Below are 17,102 nucleotides of genomic sequence, written 5' to 3'. Positions count from 1 at the left end.
TATGTGTCTGCCGATTGAGCCACCACCACTGGCCCCTCTCCACACCACAAGACATCTCCGCTCCTTTCCACCTGTCTCTGTGATTCTGCCCCTCCTACGCATCTGGATGGATGTGGCTTCTTTAAATCCTTGGTTGTTAGACTTCCATACAGTTCAATTTTCTGACAGTTCTTGCTTGTATTTGTTTTGAGATATACCATATCTTGCTGTGTGTGATGCACATCACATTTTTGTGCGCATTATACACAGGATTATTATGCCCATTATTATACCCATGATATGTTATCATTATACTCATGTATAATGTGCATCCTTATTTTTACCTCAAAAATTTGGGCAAAAAAGTGTTCATTATACACAGCAAAATACAGTACTTGTAATCCTCTCTGTGGTTGTGTGAGGAGGCTGAGCATGTCTACCTACCCCTCCATCTTGACTGGAAGTCTTCAACAATCAGATTAGCTGCAACTCTTCCTCTCAGTAAGGATTAACAGAAAAAGTGGGTGGCAAAACAACAAAAGTGTTCACACCCACCCTCTCTCCACAGAGAAGGAATATTCCCCTGTGTATGGAAACATGTGGAAAAGAATGGAAAGCTCCTCCCCCAGTGAAGGGCAGCACCATCTCAGCAGATCAAGTGGAAAATACAGAATCTAAAATTATGTGTTAGCTGAGAACTTTTGGAACAAGAGAATTATGTCAAAATGGATGTTGTTTGGAAGAAAAAATAGAACTTCTTTGCATAACCCAAGATGAAGAATAGGGCCAACAGATGAAAATAAAAGACAGAGTAATCAACTGTCCTACTTTTCCAGGAGTGACAGCTATCACAGAATGCAGAATTTTTTGTTAAATCCAGGACATTGCTGGGCAAACAAGAACAGTTGGTCACCTGGGATGACAGATTTCAGCTGAATTAAAGGAAGACAACTTTTAACAGCCACAGCTGTCCAATGGGAGGCAACAAGTTCACTCTCACTAGAGAAACCCAAACTCAGGTCAGCAGGAAGCTGCCAATAAAAGGAAGGTGAGAGTGGATGACTTTCCAAGGCAAATATTTCTACGGAATTCAGGACTTCATGAGGTGTGTGTCAAATGAGGGGATAAATTCCATGAGTCACCAAGGAAAAGAGTTTCTTTATTTTCCAACAGGCCTCATATTCTCTGTATTCATAGTTTTTTCTCATGGCTTACTGCTCATAGCTTAAAGCCAGTAGGAAGACCAGTGCTGGTGCCCTGCCCCTGGGCCAGCCTTAGGGTCTCAATTAAAGGAGAATAATCAGGATCCGCTCACAGGAGCCACTGTGAAGGAGGCATAGCATCCTGCTGTCCAGGCCTTGTCAAAATCTTACTGAAATATAAGCATTATCAAATTAATTATTGGTTTGCTTTTGGTATCTCTGTAACAACCTTCCTCTAAGAAATGTGTTCATTCATGTATTTTGTAAAAATATGTATTTGTGTATATATGTACCTGTACATATTTACACAGTTTAAAGGGAAGGGAAGAAAAATTTAGCTCTGATTCCAATCTCAGTTCTTTTCTATTCTATTTTTCCACCCACACCAGCATGCCTAATACACACATGCACACACATTTATATTTTTCTTCTAGCAACTGCATTGCAAATAAGATACTCTCTACAAAGGTCTTGATTTGACTTGCTATAGTAGACTATGGTTGAATTAAACAGTGATTGAACTGGGGAAGGGAAGTTAGTTCACTCACACCTCTCTCTTAGTTCCTTCTTAATTTATCGAGGGCCTGCTTTATTTTGTGAGAGGTGGGGTGGCAAATACTATAAAGGATATAGTCTGTCTTATCTTCAACTTGTGAGATTAGCAAAATGTCCTTGTAACAATTTAAGTCCCTAGTTTATGACTAATTATGCCTTTTATACACCTTTAAGCCTGGGGACTGAGGCCATTGATGAGTTGCAGCTACAAGGGACAGAGCCTATGTTTGGCTTGCAGGAGATAGGAGCGGTCCACAGTTATCAAAAAAAAAACCCCAAAAAAACCACACCTTATGTTTGAAATGACTACATGTTCACATTTTCTCAGGACAACCCCAGTTTACTCGTGTTATCCCAGCATAATTGTTAACAGTACCCAGCTTTGGACGGTTAGTTAAAAGATCGCACTACAAGTAGTGCCTCTGTTGGCCATGGTCAGAATAGAGGCTGAAATTGCACAGCCGGTGGCACTAGGTTACCCGTCTCGGCCTTTTGGAGTGTTAGGTCTCTAACACACACATGCTGAGTTTAGGTCTCAAGCAGATGTTATGCCTAAGTACATATGGCAATATTTTTATTACTATTAAATCATGATTAAAAAACATTTACAACCACTCAAAGAAAACACATAATAAAATTAGAATTCAGAATGTTTCCCAATAATACTTTGTTTTGTTTTCATGCTTGTTTAACAACAGGAGAGTGAAGAATAACAAGGTCTGGTTGATAGTGGCGAATTTTAAAAATGGGATACTCTGTTTAGCAATGTTGTTCATTTTTCCTGCCAGACTGACCAAACCCACCCTAGAAAAACAGAAAGGCTGAGATTCTCATAGGAACGCCCATTCTATTTTTCATTATCAGTGTGCTTCACTGGTTGACCACAATAGTTTAGTGGCTAGATGACAAAAGTCAAGTCTGCAAATAGCTGTGACCCAGATACCTAAGACTTCAGAAAACTGGAGACAAGATCTGGAACTTAGCCAGCTGGCCCCACACCGGGAAATTTTCCAGACTTACAGGGCAAGTGAAAGATGGTGACATTCCCAAACAAGCTCAGAGATGCCACCAATCACTGCCAACATGGTAACCTGTACTTACTGCTTAAGAAGGAGACTTTAAAACTGCGGATCATATAGAAAAAGAAAAGACTAGAAATGTGTGACCAGAAAAGGAAGAGAAGAGTGGGAAGAGAAGGTGGGAAGAGGAGGGAGATGGGAAACATAGACCCAAACTGAGGCTGGTCCTGTGGGAGACTCAGACCCACCCAAGAATGAGGGCAGCCCATCAAGAAGTCTCCTTCACTGAGGGACTAGAGAGCTATACTAACATGAGAGAGAGTCCGGCTGACCAACTCCATCCACTTCACAAAAGCTTTGTTGTTGGAGGGCAGAGAGGATTCTAAATACAGTATTGTGTCTATCACTCAACAAATCCTTATTGAGCATCTGTGATGTGTCAGGCACTGTTCTAGATGGGGGCAGGAGACACAGTCAACAAATGAACAAATACATGTACAAGATAAAGTCAGACAAGTGCTACGAGGAAAATAAAGGAGAGTAATATAAGGGCACCGTTATGGGAAAAGGGAGAGAATATTTCAGCTAGAGTCACCAGAGAAGGTCTTTCTAAAGAGATGAATCTGAATGTAAAGGGATGAATCCTGTGAGTGAATCAGCTTGTAAGATAGCATTGCATCCATTGGATTGGTCTGCATGGAATTCAGTGGTTCTCCTTACAAAAAGAGTTTCATTGGAGAAGTGGTGTAGATGCTGTGTAGGGGTGGGAAATGAGGTGGAGATACAGTAAATGTGGGGCAAGGCTGTGGAGACAGAGATTGCAGATAATGGCCCATCGGAGAGCGAAGCTTCCTCAAAATTGAAAGGATATGAGCAACTGCGTGAGAGTTCCTTCCTGGAACATTGCTGAGAGGGAGAGTTAGGCATGCAGAAAAGAGAAGAAGGAAAGTTCTCACAAAATCAGCAGGGAATCAGATCCAGAACACATGTAGAGGCTGGTCTTTGACAAGAAAAGGGATACTCCCTCTGTATTAACAGGAAGCGAGGAAAGGAAGGGACTACTGCAGGGCTGGTCTCATGGGTCTGAAGATGGAGAGTTGAAGGGGGTTTCCATCCCATTGGCTCTATTTTCTTAACAAAGGAAAAAACAAGGTCAACAGTGAGCGTGAGTGCTAAGGGAAGGTGTGCAAGGCTGGAGGTGAGTGGAAAAAGTGTAAACTAATTACTTTGGGAGTGCTTAAGTTTGGCAGGGAAATACCATACTGTCACACAGTGCCAGGTGCCTACATAAGACACTTAACTGTGATGATCAAGTTATCTAGTGAAAAAATCAAGCTGCCTGGTTATTGGCTTTTCTCCAACCATACACAATTGTTCCGATGTAGGTACAAAGAAGGTAGATAGTGGGCTCACCCTGTATTAAAGTTCTCCAGGTGAGCGTGAGAGGCAGAGAAGTGAGTAAAGGAATTGAGATTCTCTATAAGGATATGATTATGATTTGAACCCAAAGATCTAAGCTGAGCAAACAGACAAGTGGATGACAGCTGATAGATAATGAAGTTGTGGTGGTAATTATGGAGTGGGTGTCTCAGGAAGGAGGCACCAAAGTGGCAGTAGGCTGTGGTGAAATAGTGAGGTATAAGTTAGTGACTTCAGTGGTAGTGAAGGATGCAGGATGTGTTGTGGCAGTGAATGGCTAAGGTAAGGTGAAGAAGCTAGAAGAAGGAGTTTCATAAAAATAAGTGCAGAACGAGCCGCCCCACGCACTAAGAAAAAGCCTGGAGGAACTGTGGCAGAATTGGCTTTCAAAAGCTATGAGGCCAGGATATTATTACTGAATGGAGTGTAGTCGGTAGAATGTCGCCAGGCTGTGCACAGTGATTAAGAATATGAGTTCTACAGTCAGACCACCAGGGTTTGAATCCTAGCTTCTCCACTTCACACAGAGCCCCCCTGCACAACAAAAATAACAGCCAGCACTTCCATGGTGTTTACTGAGCACTTTACATATATTTATACCTCACAATAACTCAGTGAGTCAGGCATTCATATCTACGTAGGCAGATGTGAACAAGTTTCCTGGCCTCTGTAAAGTTCATAATGATATGATAATGATAGTTTCTACCTTATGGAGTTACGGTGTGTGTTCAGTGAAACAATCTGTGTGAAGTGATTAGCACACTGCCTGGCTCAGTAGAAGTGTTCAGGAAACGTTAACCGACGTTGTTCGATGGGAAGAAAAGGGTCGGCCACAGAGGAGCAGAGCTCCAGTGAGAAGGACTGACACTCTGACAGCAACACTGGGAACCAAGGACACCGACCCACTTCTGGCCTTGAACATGGAACGTGGAACAAACACACAAATCAAATAAAAATAAAATCGTGGCTGAGAGGATCCAGGTAGCTTCAGGCAAAGAAAAGAACCAGAGGAAGGAGTCAGAGAAAAAAGCTAAGAATATTGGGGAGTTTGTTGCTCAAGAAAGAGGAGTGTTAGAGTGGGGGTAATGGAGGGTGTTGGGCGGGAAGAGAAATGGACAGGGGAGTGCGGGTGGGGCTGAGAGTCCAGCAGGACCTCATCACACCCGTGCGTGCGTGCACACACACAGGTCTGACGGCCTGACTTCAGATCTCAGCCCTTGAGAAAGCTGTGACTCCACTTTGTGGTAATGAGACCAATGGCCATAAAAATGACAGCCATCCAAAGAGGAAAAGCAACTTGGCAAAACAGGAAACAGGTGGCCTATTTTCAAAGAGCAGTGTGTGCATTAATGTGACCAAGCAAGATGTAGCCTTGAGTCCAGCAAACATTTTTTGAGTGTTTACGGTATGTAGGGGGGACCCCAAAACACCTGGAATTAATTTATTAAAAATTTTGTATTTATTCGTACATGTTTAAACTCCAGTCACCTTCAAAGTACTCTCCATTTGATGTAATACCCCTATTGAGACATTTTTTCCACTGCTCAAAACTGTTTTCGAACTCATTAGTTTTGATGCCTTTTAGTGCTTTTGCCATTTTTTTGTTTCACCTCTTCCACATGGGCAAAACATTTCCCTTTGAGGACTTTTTTCATCTAGGGAAACAAACAAAAAAAAGCCACTTGGGGCGAGATCTGGTGAATAGGGAGGGTGGGGCATGGGGGTCATGTCGTTTTGGGTCAAAAACTACTGAAAACAGTGCAGTGTGGGCAACTGTGCTCATAAATCACCCATCGTGGAATGGGCAAACGTGTTGAAAGTCTTCAAAAAAGAATTCACTGAAGTCGAATGCAGCCTCTCACGCCAGCTAATGCACTGAAACACATGGGTTCCTAAACCATTCACCAGTGGAGGAAGCCTATACTACAAAGGGCCCACCCTCCAGACAATAATTCTGGGGATTTTTTTCAGGGCCTCCCCTTATATGCCATTAGACAGCAGATAAGATGGAATATCTCAGAATCCTCCATCCTGTTTACAGCTGGGGATGTAACGGTTACCCTGAAGGAGACAGACACGTCAGACACACCTGCCCGTAGTCTTTCCCTTTGTTCCTTTCTGTAGTCTGCCTCAGTGGTTCTCAAAGAATTGCTGTAAAGAATTTTACCCTTAAAACCATGTAAACAATTTTGTGAGGATAATTTAAAGGATTTCAAGAGTAATTCTGATTTTGCCTCAGACACTAACTGTATAGCCCAACTTCCTGTTCCCAAATTTATTGATACATAGAGAAGCTTGCATTGTGGATGATAACTCATAAAACAGAGACAACAGGCAAGGTGGATTGTTCCTAGTCCCTCTGGTAGTTGGAGAGCTCATTGCCCTAAAATCTCTTCTAAACATTGGGTTGCAAGGCAGTGGTACGTTGGCAACTTTCTAACAGAGTATTACATCCAAATAAAGAGAGGATGTCTCCCCTAACCGGCTTACAGAACACAAATCTTGGAAGTACAGCTGAGGTAGGAGGAAAACCAGAGGTGGAAGGACATGGGATAGTGAGAGTAAGGCTTCTCATTGATTGATGAAAACTGTTTTTGTGTGGTATATATAGAGAGAGGGTGGGGCAAAATTAGCTTTGGGGTATATTCTTGTATTATTACTTACTGTATTATTCTCCATACTACACACATACACACAATATTCTTGGTGAAAGGAAACTGATATGAGGCTAGACTCCCACATGATCAGGTAGGACAAGATTACAGATGGAAATTCTCAAAATCAAGAGAAATATTTAGGTGGTGGATTTTAGAAGGATTTGTGGGTGTTTGGTTGTTTATATTTTTGTTACTTGTTTACTTTTGATTTTTAGATCAAAACATCATTAAGCACACCAGTTTATCTGTCTTTCGAATGAACTTTAAATTGTAAGAACTTTTTGCCATTCCACAGAACTCTAATAATGTTTAAAGATATACGAATGCATATAACTGCAGCACCCAGCAATACGTTTTTAAACCCCTAATGATTACATGAGATCAAAATTACTGGCTAATTTATTCACAATTCCAGGTAATAGAGGCAAAAGTCAAAACCATTATATTAGATTAAGTAGACAAAACATTTGGGTGACTGAATTGGTTTAGTTCTCCACCATTACATTTGACAAGGTAGAAACAAAATTAAAATGGCAATGGAAACTTGTTTATGGTTGATAAACTTAGTAAATGATTTCAGAAAACATAATAATAAGGGAATATGTTCTTCCTTTGGATTTTGAAACTATACAGCTACAACGATGCTTATTTTGTTCTTTGTTAATAGAGAACATATACAGGTTACATTGTATTGTAACATTGCAGGTAACAATAAAGCCAAGGCAATGCTAATATCGCTAAAAGAGTATCTTAGAAAATGATACATTACAATGAATCAACTTTTATGTACATTATACCACTGAAAATACCTTAATAAGCAAAACTGCTTCATATGTAATTATCAGAGGACCTTGCATCTTGTCTTTAATAGTGTTGGTACACATGTATGTATTTGAAATATGTGTGGCTAGTAGACACAGACTTAATTTCTAAAGTATATCCTGGACCTAAAATTCTATACTTGGGAAATTCTATTGTCAAAATCTATCAGAAAGAAAATAAGAAATCATCATCACAACTGATTCTATTTTCTAGATAATGAAATTGAGTGGCCCTCTCAAATCTCTGTAAGTTAGAACAGAATCTCAGAGTTATTTTTATGACTCTAAGAAAACAGCTAATTTTCTTTTCATCTTGATTCATTCTTTTTCCATTTATTGAGCACCAACTCTCTATCAGTTTCTATGTTTCCAGACACTGAGAGATCAGAGATAAAGGTCCCTGACCTCCAGGAGTTTGAAGAGGAAAATAATTACAATATAAATGAAAAAGTTCTACGAGCCAAGCCCAGGATTTAAAATGAGCTCACAGGACAGACGAGTGAACTACTGAGAAGTTTCTTTGAGGAGCTGATTTCTGAAGGATACGTGGGCATGAAAGGGGTAGGAAAGTGTACCAAACAGCAGTAATAGGATTTTCAAATATACACAGGAGGATGAAGACTTGGCCTTTTCCAAACTGAGGGTGTGAAGACAGCAAGATACACGTGGCAGAGTACATTAAGACAAGAGTTTGGAGAGTCGGAAAAGGGCCAAATAAAAAACTTTCTTTATTTCTGAAGACACTAAATAACTATTAAAGATGTTAAACTGAGAATGACGTGATCTGATTTGTTCGTTTAAAAAATTCCTGTATTTTAAGGAGAATGGATTTTTTAATATATTTTATTGATTATGCTATTACAGTTGTCCATTTTTGTCTCCCCTCCATTCCCATCTGCCCTGTACCACCCTCCCACTATCATTCCCCCACCTAGTTCATGTCCATGGGTCATACATGTAAGTTCTTTGGCTTCTCCATTTCCCATACTATTCTTAACCTCCCCCTGTCTATTTTGTAGCTTCCATTTATGCGTCTTATTCCCTGTACCTTTCCCCCCATTCTCCCTATCCCCCTCCCCACTGATGGATTTCATTAGATCAGGGCTGGATTTTAAGAGAGTAGTATGGTCAAAACCCAACCAGTGACAAAGGGAAAGAAGTCAGAAGATATCGAGGGTGTCAAACTGATAAAACTCTGCCACTAATTAGACATGATATGAAGGAAAAAGTTGAAACCTAGACTGTGTATGAGTTTATCTCGGATAACTGGATAACTCCTGGTCCATTGAAGGAGAGAGCACACAGAAGAAAACCAGGTTCAGTAGAGATTCCAGTTTGACCAAGTTCCTTTGAGGTCCTGTGACACAGTCAAGGGCAAAAGTCCAGGACAGAAACCTGGGTTGTAATGTGGGTCGGAGGGTCATCAGCCTGCAGGTCATCACGGAAGCCAGGAAAGTAAAAAGCCTTTCTTAGAAAGTGTGTAGATTCAGTGAAAGGTCTGAGCACATACCACTGAGGATACCAATGTTTACGGAAAGGTAAAGGAAGAGGATGCCAAACACCTATCATTGAAAACCACGGAAATTTGTATAATAAAGAAGGAGAATATTTCATAGACAAACTGGATAATAATACTGAACATTGAGGAGCGATACAGTAAGAAAAAAAGATGAAAAAGGGTCACAGTTACCAACCAGGACCCTGGTGATTTGGAAAGAGAAATTTTAGTTAAATGATGAGAGTGGATTGCAGTGAATTCAGCAGCAAAAATGAGGTGAAACAGTGGAGACAACTAGCTTCTGGGGAGAATTTCAGCTATAAATGAATGGGAAAAAATCACCTAGTGGACAAAGGGTGTTGCAGAGCCAATGGGGGTTTTGCGGGAATGTGGGTTTGTGAAGGTGTTTCGTTTTCCCTTGTTTTGTTTGACAGAGGCCTCAGCGGGTTTCTATGCGGAGGAGGAAACCTGACAGGACAATGATGCAGGAGAAAGGGAAGAATCAAAGGGAAGAATCACAGTCGTTGGTAAAAGATGCTCGACTACACAGAGAGGAGTGGGATCAATGGAACGACTGAAGACTAAGTTCCTGACCGTAGGAAAAATAATCCCTCTAGCGCGAGGGAGTACGTTACATTCTGGTCTAGCAGCAACATTCTAGTAGAAGCGGGTGGAGAGACAAATAGGAAGTTGAGAGAGTTGACTCCTGAGAGACTTTCTGGGGTTTAGGGGATAAAGTCATCTGCTGAGAGCTGTGGGGGAAGCCCATGGGCCTGGGGAAAATTGTAAAGGTCTGAAGTAACTTAACATATTCATGGATGTGCTTGTTTGCTTGTTGGTAAATAGCTTCATAGAAAAACTAGTAATTTCACCATTTAAAACTTTTGTCAAAATGAAAGAGTTAAAAACTATATTTCTACTCCCCTAAGTTTTGTTTCTTAATTTCATTCGAATCCTTGTTCCCTGCCAATAAGCAGCACCAGCACTGTCAGAATATTCCACACAGTCGGCAATATGCTTTCTATTAGGCGAATTGCAGCTCTGTTGTAACAAGTATAAAAAATTATTGTCCAATATATTTGCCTTATGTTTACATTTACCAAACATTCTATTTTTTTCCAAGATGGTGGGAATCGTTTCTAATACCAGTGGTGCGAGACAGGCCTAAGAATATTTTAATAGGAAAACTGTATAAATGTAGTTTTTATGTGAAGAAAATACAATGTAACCACAGTGTACCTAAAGCCTTAACAAAGAACATTATAATAAACTTTGACTTGTAATTTTTTTTCTTATCCTGTCATTTTGTTTAAATTCCACTTTAATTGCATTTTTAATTATCTGAAAGAGAAGAGTAAAAATCAATGACACAATGATTTGCGCATAGCCACAGTTTAGCTTAGATTACAAATTGGTGATATATAACTTCGGTAATTGAAATATGCTACATGAGTGAGATTGTAAGGAAAAAAACCTGTATTTCATATGTGGTTAATAGTTGAATTCCTATGAAGTCACATTCCTAAGCCAAAAATAATGATTTAAATCTGAGCAAGAACTTTGGGTGGAAGTCTCCCAATAATTCATTGAGAATGTAAATGCAATGAACTATAAATTTATATCGCCTGCAAAGACGGAGGGAACATTCCTCAAAGTAATAAATGTGCTCAATATTTTTTTATGTAATCTGTTTCTTTCCCATAAAGGACAAATGGCTACCAAGAATGACAAAAGACCAGGCAATCAGAGCAATACTGGTACAAAATAACTTAGCTGTGCCCAGTAAAGATTGCTGTTAGATCTATAATCTTGAATTTGGTACAACCCCTGCACAGCACTTCAGTAACTGGACTATATCAAACTTGAGTTTAAACCATTTTCACTTTACAATAGTCAAGAGTCAGTCATTGGCAAAAAAACTTTTAAACATTGAACTCAGTGCCTCTTTCTAGTGTTTACAAGAGTTGTATTACATTGGTGAACAGAAAGGTTACACATATAATTTCCTAACTATACTGCAGTGTCTGATAATAGAAAATAAATTTATAATTGTAAAATGAGCAATCTGTCCATGAACTGTACCTATTAAATATGAATGCACAGTTTAAACAAAATAGTTAATTTCAATTAAAATTCCTTTTTTACTACCTAGATTTTTTACTTATAAATGTAATTAAACAACCATTTTAAAAGTTTGAAAGTAAAAATGAAAAGGAGAGTTTATTTGTGCTTTCTCTTCTCAACCTTTAAATTTTGGAAGATTAAAGTGTGGTTCGGGACTATTATATCACACTAAATGTAGAGTACTCCGCACATGCGCCGTCCTTTCTGTCTGTAACGCTCTTGTAAAACCAAACCGTTTACGTGTCCTGCCCAGCAGCAAGGCCATGAAACGCTGGGCAAACACTCGGAAAACAGCTGGCCAGGCCAACTCCTGCCGTGCCAGCACGCACAAGGTGGGGAAAGCTACCTGGCTCAAAGAAAGACAATTAGTATTCAGTCTTGGATTAGAATTAAGTTTCAGATTAGGGTTAAACCTTAGTGCCCGCTCTATCTAATTAAGCTAATTAGCCATCGTACAATGTTTACTTTTTTAACATTTATGTTTAATTGTGGTAAAAAATGAACATTAAAGATGAACATTAAGTGCACAGTTCAGTAGCGTTAAGTACATTCAAACTGTGGCGGTACAGATCTCCAGAACCTTTTCATCTTGTTAAACTGCAGTTCGGTACCTATGAACAGCTCCCCATTTCTTCTGCCCCCAGACCCCTGGCTGCCACCATTCTACTCTCTCCCTTTGGATTTGGCTGGCCGTCTCACGGCGATGGGACCGTACGTCGTCTGTCCTTTTGTGACTGGCTTGTTTCACTTAGAATAATGTCTTTAAGGTTCAGCCATGCATGTTGTAACATGTGAAATGACTTTCTTCTTTTTTAGGCTGAAAACATTTGATTGTATGTACAGACCACATTTTCTTTATCCACTCATCCACTGATGGACGTTTAGTTGTCTCGCACCTCTTGGCTGTTGTAAATAATGCCACTATGAACCTGCATACACAAATACCTCTGCAATCCTGCTAGCATTTACCGTTTTTTAACCAAATAATTATGAACTAAACAAATCGGTTTATAAATACAGACCATTGCATTTATTCTTTTATTATTTTTTATTTATTTGAGAGAGAGAGAGAGAGAGAGAGAAACATTGATTTGTTGTTCAACTTATTTATGCATTCATTGATTGTTTCTCATTTGTGCCCTGACTGGGGATCGAACACATAACCCTGGTGTATCATCAACCCCACGACCTTGGCGTATTAGGAAAATGCTCTAACCAACTGAACTACTTGGCCAGGGCCTCTATTTATTCTTTAATAAGCAGACAAATCTTTTGTAGAGAAAGGGCCCAAACAAAATAATAAATAACTATGCACACAAACCATGTTCAGTATGTAACCGGGCAACAACATCAAAAACAGAAAGGTTGTGTTTGAATCTCCTAAGGCCCTGGCCCAGTTGTTTGGCTCACTTTAGCAGTCAAGGTGATTAGAACAGTTCAGTTCGTTTCTCTGGCCTTTAATCATGTCAGAGCAGATGCCTGAATGCCATTCTGGGAAAGGTTCAGATGAGGCTTGCATTGCCGGGCTGCCCATGAGCAGCAGGACTGAAGGGCTGCCACCAGCCAGAGCTTGCAGGCAGATGAATCAAGAGGTAAACACAGAAAGATGAGAAGAGGCTCCCTGGAAATCATTTAGACTGTTCGTCTTTAGGGTCTAACTTATGCACATATATTTTCTCATTCTTTTCTAAAGAACTTATCAAAAGTCAGTAGAAAGTTCAGATTAAAACATACTTTGTTCTAAAAATAATAATAAACTCCATCCCAAAGATTTTAATTTTAAAGCTAAATTCGTATGAAAGAAAAACAGTGTTTAAATTAATAATATTGCTAGTTAACTTCCCAAAGCTCTTGTTCACATGTGTGAATCAGAGATAACAGCGATATAGGGTGGAGAAAAGTAAGTTTACAGTTGCGAGTACACAAAACGTAGTTCATTCTTGTATTATCATTTATTAATTTTCTATTGCGTTATTTTCTATACAAACAACTGTAAACCTACTTTTGCCCCACCCTGTATACTATAAATAGTTCTAAGTATAAAGTCAAATAAACTCAGTAAAATGAAATTTCAAGTCATCAGAATATTTGTTCAATAGCATACCACTTTTTTCCAAAATTGTCTACCATGATTTTTTTATTTTCTTAAAAAGAAAAAACAAATATTATTTTTAAAATACACAGAAAATCAGTGAAACAATCCATTGACCATCAAGTGTCTAAAATTACGGGTTAGAAAGTGTTTTCATGTTTATAGACTGAGCTTGATGTGGTCAGAAAGAATGGAATTTCATGCCCAGACACCAAACAGTGCTGCAGTCAGACGAGGCGAGGGCTTCCTGGTGTCAGGCAGATATTTTCATCACTGGAGGGCTGGTGAAAATTGTGTTCCGTGCACTGTAATGAAAAGCTGTTTCCTTCTACTGGCTCTATGGTGATTTAGCCTGGATTAAATATTTAAAGCTATATTCTTAACTGATACTACTTATCTTTATGTTCATAGTCCCCAAAAAAGATCCACAAGAAGACAGCAGTCACCCTTGATCCAGACTCTTGCTTCCAGAGCCAGGTTAACATCTGTGGAAGTCGTCTGGGAGGCTGATGCCATTTCCTGTCTTCGAATTAGTTTGGAATAAAAACTAAATATATGTATTCACCTACAAGACTGTCAACTCCCACTTCTCAAAAACCTACAAGACTTAAGAGGGCTCCATTTTTTTTTTGATTTGTTACAGTTTTGAGGGGATTGGAGGGAATTGGAACTATTTTTAGAACAATATTACTCCCTTTTAGCAGGTTTAATTAGTAATAAATAGGAGATGCATTATTCTGACTTAATAGAAGACTAATAGAAATAAAATAATAAATAATGCCAAAATGAACAAAGAACACAAGAATTCTTAAATCAATATTTTTAGGCATATTCTCAATATTTATCTTGGTGATAACATAAAACCGCCTAGTACATTTTACATAAAACCATTTTAATTATGGATGTTTCTTTTTACCCCCTGCTTGAAATAACTGCCAAGAGTCCTATTTTAAATCTTTTAACAAGTGAAGCTGCCCGAGAATATGACATCTTGCATTTCTATGCCAGTGGTTTTCTCACTTTGCAAACTCTGTGAAAGAATTAATTAGATATTTGTAAAAATGTTAATTCAGGGGTCTGAACCCTAGAGTGTCTGATACAGTAGGAACCTGACTGATACGCATACACCAGGTGATTCTGAGGCAAACGGTCTGGGGAACAGGACAGGCTATATAATTTGTGGGAGCCCAGTGCAAAAGGAAAATGTGGGCCTCTTCTTCCAAAATGATAATTTCGACATGGCGACAGCAGAGTGTTAAACCAAGATGAGGCCCTTCTAAGTGTGGGCCCTATGTGACAACACGGGCCAGGCGCCCACGAAGCCAGCCCTGCTGGGGAGTTTAGAGACATTGTTGCAAGTAAAGTTGAAGCCAGGCAGCCTTAGATGTCTCCAGAACCCCTAGTGGCTCAAATAGAACCTACCCCCCAAAGCAGGCATTAATCCAAGGGACAAGATAGCTTCTTTTTCTCAGAGATCCTTGAGGACTGGTGCCTGAGGACCTTCCTCTAGAATGGAACAATGCCTTTGTAAATTCTGTTTTTGGAAAAATTCAAGAAGAGCCAAATGTCAATAGCTCAATTTGGCACAAGTCTGTTTATTTTCATTTTTCTCTTTGATAGCTCTTCTGCAGTTCTGTCTGTTCCATGAGGCCGTCGTAAAGTGTAAAGACAGGCAGAGGATTTAAAGAACAATATGGTATGAGCCTTTTCTCCAGCTGTACACGGTCCTGGCCTTGAGCCCGAGCACGGTTTTAAATCCATCCTCCAAACCACACATGGAAAAGGACGGAAAGCAGAAAATGACTGTGAACCAGGATGTCTGTGTTTCCTCAAGGACTGTCTTGCCTGAGGCATTCTGCCTGGAAGCATTTCCTCCCCATTCAGAGCTCAGGCACAGGGTAATGGCTCTTCTCTCCAGGGTGAGAAGAGAGTCCACGTGAATTACCGGACACAAAGGTCACATCAGAACACAACAAAAGAGTCTGAGCTAAAATGGTAGTGTCCGGCAATTGAACCAAGGGGCCTTCAGCCTTGCTTCTGAGCTCAGGAGGCCACAGAAAATGTGTGTGCTTAGCTTACATAACTCAACACAAAATGCGCATGAGGGAAACCAAGCCCAGCACAGGAAATGCAACACAGAGCCCGTGGGCTCTGAACGGAAGGTAGCAGCACGGGCAGTAGAGAATTTATTGAGGCAAGTGGCAAGTCACCATACTAAACTAATCATGAAGGGAAAACCATTAGAAAATTCTCTAACAATGGTGAGGAGTAGGTGAGAATACGGAGAATACAAAGAGGGCCCTGGCAAGAACTCAGAATCGGCCTTTAATCCTAGGAATAGGAAGATGATAGATAGATGATTGATAGATAGAAAGATAGATAAATGATAGATAGATAGATAAAAATATGCCCCATCTTGTGTAGGTAACAGTGTAAAGAAGTCATTTTTTGTTGTACACATTGCAATGAATTCTCAAGTAATTCATTTTTTTTCCTAATGTCCTGACTTTTAAAGAAAAAAAAAAACCTCAAGAATTATAAATGGACAAATTAAATCAAACAGACTCTACAGACTGTATCATGCTCTTAGTTTCTAATTGGGGAATTAAATTTTCCAGGTCACAAGTTACAAATTTATTTCTGCTATACTGTTAATTAATGCAAACCAGGTATAGTCCTGATTGAGAATTTCTAGATTATTTCATTCTGCCAGTTGTGTTAAAATAAAATATCCCAATTTGGGTTAATTGAGTCAAGTCTTTAAAATATTGGCATCAGATAGTACATGGTTGAAACAGCCTGTGTGTAGCACAAGTTAATGAGGCAAAAAGAGAGAGTGTGGCAGATAGGAGAGAATAAAGCATTAACATTACATTGAAATGTGGACAGAAAAGGAAATTACAATAGAAATAAATCTCATGTTATTCTACTTGAAAATTGGCTTCAAAATTCTTACATTACTACATTATTCATTAGAAGTATTCCATTAAAAGCAAGTATATTTGGGGTTTTCACAAGACCGTGGTCAAGTCATGTAATTTTCTGAACATCTATCTCCTCATCAATAAAATGGAAATAATCTTTGAAACTATTAAGATTAAAGTAATAATGTATGAATTAGGTTCTTTCAAGTTTCAAGGAAAAGAGGTGCCTATTCTGATGGCTTCCATTTCAACAGCTACAGTGCCGGATCTCCTAGCTGGAGAAGAAACTGACCACCTCAAAACTGACCACCCCTGCTCCCTCCTCTAGCAATTCCAGTTCCTCTACCAGCTTCGCTCTCTCTGCTTCTAAGTTGTTTTCCCTCTGATTTATGACTTTCTCTCTTTTCCTGTTAGCCTCCACTGCCTCGTGACTTATGCTTCCTCTTTTCTGAATGCAAGTTTGTTCCAAACCACTTCTATCTACCCTGGTAGCATAGATTCAAATTCTCAAAAGAGAGACACAAGCCAGGAAAACATTTCTGCTGGATACAGTTCTCTTGCCAGGCCCAAGGTCACTGACTTGCCTATGGAGGTTGCCTTCAGATCACTCCATTGTCTTATCAGCTGTTGAACAAATCAGAAGGAATGACCTGCAGTAAGATATCTCAAAAGGGGCAATAGTTGGCCAGGCACTTAGAGCATCCAGTCCTGTTCCTTCGAATGGGTTAGCTCTTAGCTCAGTAGGGATCAGGGTGTGTGGATCCCCAGATGTGCTGGAAGTATAACGTGAAGAGGTAGTGATTGGAATCAGC

At 39.6% G+C, this 17,102-nt stretch overlaps 1 long non-coding RNA gene across 1 annotated transcript in view; it reads left to right on the top strand.

Moving 5' to 3' along the window:
- LOC123478896 (uncharacterized) overlaps positions 1-10,198 on the top strand; it is a 40,906-nt gene extending 30,708 nt beyond the window's left edge. The window contains exon 3 of the long non-coding RNA XR_006654301.2: positions 9,585-10,198. This is a non-coding gene — a long non-coding RNA (uncharacterized lncRNA). The remainder of the gene's footprint in view (positions 1-9,584) is intronic.
- The last annotated feature ends 6,904 nt before the right edge of the window (positions 10,199-17,102 follow it).

The sequence above is a fragment of the Desmodus rotundus genome, chromosome 11, assembly GCF_022682495.2.
Source record: "Desmodus rotundus isolate HL8 chromosome 11, HLdesRot8A.1, whole genome shotgun sequence".
Classification (NCBI taxonomy): domain Eukaryota; kingdom Metazoa; phylum Chordata; class Mammalia; order Chiroptera; family Phyllostomidae; genus Desmodus; species Desmodus rotundus.
The sequence above is the reverse complement of the archived record's forward strand: the minus strand, read 5'-3'. Positions and strand labels throughout refer to the sequence as shown.